A 7,223-nucleotide genomic window follows, 5' to 3' on the forward strand; every position below is an offset into this window, starting at 1 on the left:
AGGGACAGCAGGGAGCTCCCCAACCCCCTGATCGGCCCTGCTCTGTGCATGACAGGAGGTGGTGCCACAACCTCCCCATCAACCCTGCCTTGAGTGTGACAGGTGGCAGCGCTCCAACTCCCCAATCGGCCCTGCTCTGAGCCCGACCAGGGGCTGCACCTACGGATTGGGCCTGCCCTCTGCCACCCGGAAGCAGGTCTAAGCCAGCAGGTTGTTATCTCCCAAGGGGTCCCATACTGCGAGAGAGCACAGGCCGGGCTGAGGGACCCCCCCTTCCCCCGAGTGCACAAATTTTTGTGCACCAGGCTTCTAGTTAATGATATAGAAGTCATCAAAAGAGCTCGAGATGAATACATACACAAGGAAGTTTTAGTTACGTAAGAACGGCTTTTTTCTCTAAGAAATAAAAGGCATAGTCATCTGCTTCAAAAGAAAGAGGATGAAATGAGGCTAAGGGTTTATAATTAATGAAAAGGCACTAATACTGTGGGGTTTTTATAATAGTGTACCCCTCATGAGAGAGTCAGAAACAAGAGGCTAAAGTGACATCATGGAAGCAGAGTAGAAAGGCCAGGAATCTGTCTCCAAAGCATGACAATAATTGTACTTGCAGAAACTGTCTGATATAAATATTTTGGAACTCTGAAGTCCTTTCAAAGGCTTGGGCCTTCCAGAAAAATGGTTGGCCAGTAAATAGTGGTAAATTTTGGTTCATCTTCAGTCAACAGTGCTATAGCAGGTCTTCATTCTTCTACTCCACAGCCAGCCCTGTAATAGGTAGCCATACTAATACTTCTGAAGTTTCTTTTCACTTTATTGACTTTTCCATTATAATCATATACTGGCTTTTTTTGTTTGTTTGTTTTTTTACTTTGTCCCTATCTTCATTTAGCTCTTTGGAAATTTTAAATATAACTAATTTAAAAGTCTTTGATAATTCTACCACCTGAACAAAAATGTCTTCCTCTTGGACAGTTTCTATTGATTTTATGTTTTCCCTTTGAAAGAGTCATATTTTTTCTATTTCTTTATATGCCTTAATGTTGTTTTTTTGTTACTGAAAAATGGGTCATTTCAATTTTATAATGTAATTCTTGATATTAGATTATCTTCCTTGAACATGGTTTGTTTTCTTGTTTTTGTGGAGTATCTCTGTTTTGGAGATTAGCCTAAGATGTAAACTTAAAGTCTTGTTAGGTTTACTTTGTTCCTAGGCTTTGCATGCTTTCTAAATTTCAGTGGATACGTAGATATTTTTATATGTCCCAGTACATAAATATTTGGCTCCCCAAATGGGAAAAAAAGAGTACAAATAAAGGGAAAATAATAAACTTGGGTCTGTTTCCTCAAACCTCTGCATGCTTTTCACACAGAGGCAGCAACAATGGTAACCCATTGTCATATCTGCACCTTCAGGATGAGATATGTTAATTAGCATTCAGAACACAGATTACCTGATATTCAGAGGACTGTCTTTATTGTTTTCCCTGATTTCTTGACTGCTTTGATTCTAATGAGCAATAGGAACTTGTATTTATGAAACAGTTTTTGGCCAGATAACACCCAGGGCACTGCATAGATAGCAGACTGAAATGCACTCTCAGTCTTTCAATAAAAGGGGTCTTTTTACTTGTCTTAGAGTGTCAGCCTGAGGGGCAGCTTTCTAGTTTGGCATATATAGAGAAACCTATGAAGGGAATAGAGGCCAGTGATCTACATCCTTCTGTTCAACCAATGACTTATATCAGGGCACCAATACAGCTGAGAGAGCAGCTTTGCACTTATTTAGCACTCTGATTTTTGTGGTTGCCTTCCAGGCGATACCTCTTGATTGCCTAACTATGAAGGCCAGTAGAGCTTACACTTGTAGCTCCCATGAGATGGTAGAAATGGAAAAACAGCTGTTAGGTCACCAAAGGAGGGACACATGAGGCTAGAATGGTGAAGGATTACAAATTTATTTGATCATCCCATCATCAGGTGGCTGGGTCTGGATGGCTCCAGCACCCAGTGACTGGAGTCAGCGGCTTTTAAAGGACTTCTTGTGGGATTTTTCTGGGCGGAAACTTTTTTATGCATAGCCAGAGGGGAGATAATGGAATGTGGTCACCGCAAGTGAAATGTGCTCTCAGCAAAGGGAATGTCCATAGTGAAATGACATGAAGAGCCAATTCCCGGGGGAGAGGTATCAATTCAACTGCTTGATCAAATCTAACATTCCAGCCTTTTTGTTTTATGAAATAGGGAAAAAGGTCATATCTTCTGTTATTAATTTCTGCTGAGGTGGGACATCAAGATCACAGGGAATGGACTTTGATAGTAGTGGGCTGGAAAAGAAGTGCCACAGAAGAGTTTCCCCAAGAGACTGATTGGTAAAGTCTTGAAAGTGGTCTTGTTGAGTGACTTGGGAAGTAAAAGCTGGGAAGGCTGCCACAGAGTCAAATGTCTAGCTTTGCTGCCTTTTTTTTTTTTTTTTTTTGCCTGGAGCTGAAATACAACTGAGACCTAGATGTTATCTTTAGGGCAGAAAGATTAGGGGTCTCAGTTGCTTGAGTACTAATATTAAAGGGAAAAATAGACTACCCTGGGGGTGAGGTTCTTGTTTTCCCAGTCTTGCCCCTTGTTAGGCATCCACAGGTTAAACTCCCTATGGCAGTTCCAACCCCTGCTGTTATGTCCAGGGTTACTAGAAGAGGGATTATCTAGACTCCTACAGGGACAGATAAAGACTGATTACTGGGGGCTACATCTACACTGGGTGAGAACGAGAGTACAGGTTCCTGTCCTCTGATGGGGAAACAAATGTATTTTCCTTACACTAATTTTTCTTTCTTATCTCCTCCTAAAGGCAATATGCTCTGGTATTTCTGGATAATCATATTTTTTTTATCTTTCTAATAATCCTCATTTTGTCTTTTTTATAAGTGCTGCTGGAACCCGAGACTAGTATGGGGAGGAGAACTCTTCTGCCCTTGCCGGGACACAGAAGCACCTAAAATTACTGCTTCCTGCACAGTAAAGGAACAAGATGAAGCTAAGGCTAATCTTTTACTATTACTGAACGCTGTTAAACTTGACCACTCTCAGGTCTACACCCTGCCTCTTAAGGATCTCCTTAAGCCTTCACTACCTCTCTCAAACCCTCAATGTAATTAATTCATCTCCTCCTTAACTGGACCAATCCTGGGCTGGCTAAGGACTGCTGGCTCTGTCTTCCCCTCTCATCTATAAGCTACACAGCAGCCCCCACCTTCTTGTACGCATGGTCTGATTCTAGTCTGTCCTTCCATTATAAAGTTCATGGAGGACCTCCATTTCAACTTATGTGCCTCAATGAACTCTATGACTTCCAAATCATGGAGATGAAAAAAGGAACACTTATAGGCAAGGCCATTCAGATGCTCCACAAACTTATCTAAATGATATAACACCACACCAATCCAACAAGGTTCCTATCTTTGGACTGGTAACCACTAACACTGCCTTAGCATTTCAGTCACCCCTTTGCATTAAAAGGAAACTCCCTGAAGGAAATGCTTTGGAACATCCTGACAAACCTCTCTGCCACTTTACTCTTGACCTAAAATCTGCTTCTAATTGGGCTCATTATGTTGTCACCCAAACAGCTCCTTTTCAGAACCCTGTTCAATTTTCAGCAGGGCCCACCATTTTGGCAGCCTTCCGAACCCTGATACCTCTCAGTTCTGCTCAGGCTGACCCGACACCTGCTCAAAGTTCATCGATGGAAGGGTTGTACAATGAACCGACAGGCCTCAGGCCATTGCCTCCCTTCCCATGGGCTCACACAGTCTAAGTTCTGGGTAGAAATTGACAGGAAATTCATTTGCTTTGAAAACACCACCTCTGTGGCTACACAAAATAATCCTCAAGGCCCCTTTTAGCCCCTTACAGGGGCAATCTTTGCAGGAACTCGCTCTGTCTGGCAACAGAATAGCAAGCTCACACACCTCCTTACCATTGAGAATACCTTCTGTCTGGACACCCAGGGAATTTTCTTCCTCTGTAGCACCATTACCTATCTCTGTCTACCTGCCAAATGGACTGGGACCTGTACTCTGGTTTATGTAACCCCAAAACAGACATTGCCCTCAACAATCAGCCTTTGCCTGTCCCAGTAACACACCATATCCAATACAAAAGAGTAGTCCAGCTAATCCCTCTCCTTATAAAACCTGGCATTACAGCAGGGCTTAGCACTGGAATAGGGGGACTGGCAACTTCCCTCTCCTATTATCAGAGCCTATCCAAAGACCTTGCTGACAGCTTAGAAGAAATAGCCCAAAGTATTGTTGCAGTACAGGAGGGTATGAGCTACACTTCATTTAGTTCCATAACTTTTCCTCATCAATTCCAGGACTGGAGCCTTTGGGCCAGATTGTGCTCTGAATTTCCTGGCTCTGAGCAAAGCCTCCGTTCTCTTAAAACTGAGCCATGCTTTTCCTGCTCCCTTCCCTCATGCTGTTGCAGAAGACCAGAGAAAAACCAAGCAATGCTTTTAGAGAAAAGGAGTTACACTTTATTATGCTAGTGGACTGAGTGCGATAACTTCCTAAATCTGAGTAAAGTAACAGGCAGGGAGCTCTTCTTTTATAGCTTTCTGAGGTCTTTGTCCCAAAAATATGGATTATGCTTCCAGTATTTTCGCGGGTTTTGCAAAAAGGCCACAGGTGTTGGGGGTCTTGAGACCATATCTGATGGTCTGGCCTGGCACCAGCATTAATAACCCACTCGTCCCCATGGCTGTGCACTATTCATCATTATATTTCAAAGACCTGGAACAAACAAACTCTCCAAGAATTCATCTGACATAAAAAAAGACCCAGAATATCTGCAGCAATATTGAGAAAGAACCAACCAAGTTGGAGGGATCACAATACCAGATATCAAGCTATTTTACAAAGCCATTGTTCTCAAAGCTGCCTGGTACTGGCACAAGAACAGACATATAGACCAATGGAACAGAACAGAGAACCCAGAATCCACCCAAGCTATAATACTCAATTAATATTTGACACAGAAAGCAAGAGTTACAATGGGGTCCAGACAGACTCTCCAATAAATGGTGCTGGGAAAACTGGAGAGATACATGCCAAAAAAAAAAAAAGAAAAAAGAAAGAAACTAGACCACCAACTTACATAATACAAAAAAAACCCAAAAACTCAAATGGATAAAAAACTTAAAGATAAGAGGGAAAACCATAAAAGTCTTAGAAGATGTTATAGGCAGCAAAATAGGAGACATTTGTCATAGCAATATGTTAATAATACAGCTCCTAGAACAATGGAAACTAAGAAAAAAAAATAAACAAATGGGACTACATCAAAATAAAAAGCTCCTGAACAGCAAAAGAAACCATCAACAAAACAAACTCCCGTGACCCAGAAGCCAATCCAGCCAAACTCCAGCTGTCCTATCCACAGACCCGTGGACCCTGGGACCTCCACCTCCAAAGGTGCACCACTCTGAAAATGTATAATACTTAAAGAAGTTTCAATTATTTCATAAAAATTAAACTTTAATAAATTTGTTACAATTAAACAACCTTTGGAGATTTTGTTATGATTAAATAAGTATACTGTTGTTCTATTAAATAAATGTCTTTCATATTAATAAGGAAGTTCTCTGATCATTATTAGTGGCCTGCAGGATTTAAAATTATGAATTTAGTGGTCCATGAGGTCTGAAAGGTTGGCGACCACTGCTTTAAACAATGAAGAATTTTTTTAAAAAAGGAAAAAGAAAATGAAACATCTCCAGAACAAGAATTAAATGAAATGGAAGAAACAATTTATCACAAGATGCAAAATAATGGGTTGGAGATTTTCAAACAATTCAGCAAGGACTGCAAGAAACTTTATGAGAACTACAAGGAACTCACTGGAAACAACATTAGCTTAAACAAAAAAAAATATAAATAATAATGAGGTTCCACCTCATACCTGCCAAAATGACTACCAAAAATAAACGAACAACAGAAAAAGTGCTGGTAAGAACACCAGTTCACTGCTGGTGGGAAAGCAGACCCACCAATTATGGAAAACAGTATGGAGATTGCTCAAAAATCTAAAAATGGAAATGCCAATTGACTCGGCAATCCCATCTCTAGAAATATATCTTAAGAAGACTGAAACACCAATCAGAAAACATATATGCACCCTTTGTTCACAGCAGAATTTACAATAGCTACGATCTGGAAAGAGTCTATCAGAGTGAATAAAAAAGCTGTGGTACATTTACAAAACAATACTGCAACTTTAGACCAGAAGGGAGTGGCAGGAAGTATACAGAGTAATGAAAAGCAAGGGATTGAATCCAAAACCACTCTACCCAGTAAGGCTATCATTCAAAATTCAAAGTGAAATCAGGAGCTTCACAGTCAAACAAAGGCAAAAAGAGTTTACTAGCAAATCAGCAATGCAAGAAATCCTAAAGAGACTGCTGTAAGAAGAAATAGAAAGAGAGGGTAAAACAAAAGCATAAACATTAGAAATGGCAACAAATAAGTACCTGTCAATAATAACTTTAAATGTAAATGGATAAAAGGCTCCAGTCAAAAGGCATAGTGTGGATAAATAAGAAAACATATCCCATATATATTCTGTGTACAAGAGACTCATCTCAGAACGAAGAACTCACACAGATTGAAAGTGAAGGGATGGAAAAATATCTTTCAGGCAAATGGAAATGAAAAAAATCTATGGTAGCAATACTTATACAGGAGCACCCAAATATAAAAAACAAACAAACAAAAAAACACAAACCTTCTGAAAGATATTAAGGGTGAAATTGACAACAATACAATCACAATAGGGGACTTTATTTTTTTTTTAAGTATATTTATTGATTTCAGAGAGGAAGGGAGGAGAGATAGAAACATCAATGATGAGAGAGAATCGTTAATCAGCTGCCTCCTTCACGCCCCCTATTGGGGATCGAGCCCACAACCCAGGCATGTGCCCTTGGCTGGCATTGAACCTGGGACCCTTCAGCAGAACATATCAATGTTATCGATAAGGGTTTAATCTTCAAAATTTACAGGAAACTCATACAACTCAACAAAAGGAAGATAAACAATTCCATCAAAAATGGGCAAAGGGAGAAAAAGATGGTGGCTGGCAGCACAGAGGTGAGAGATAGGAAGTGAGTGAGAGAGGGGATGAAAGGAGAGTGTCTAGATGTGTGTGTGTGTGTGTGTGTGTGT

Source organism: Myotis davidii, unplaced genomic scaffold (assembly GCF_000327345.1).
Source record: "Myotis davidii unplaced genomic scaffold, ASM32734v1 scaffold1723, whole genome shotgun sequence".
Lineage (NCBI taxonomy): Eukaryota > Metazoa > Chordata > Mammalia > Chiroptera > Vespertilionidae > Myotis > Myotis davidii.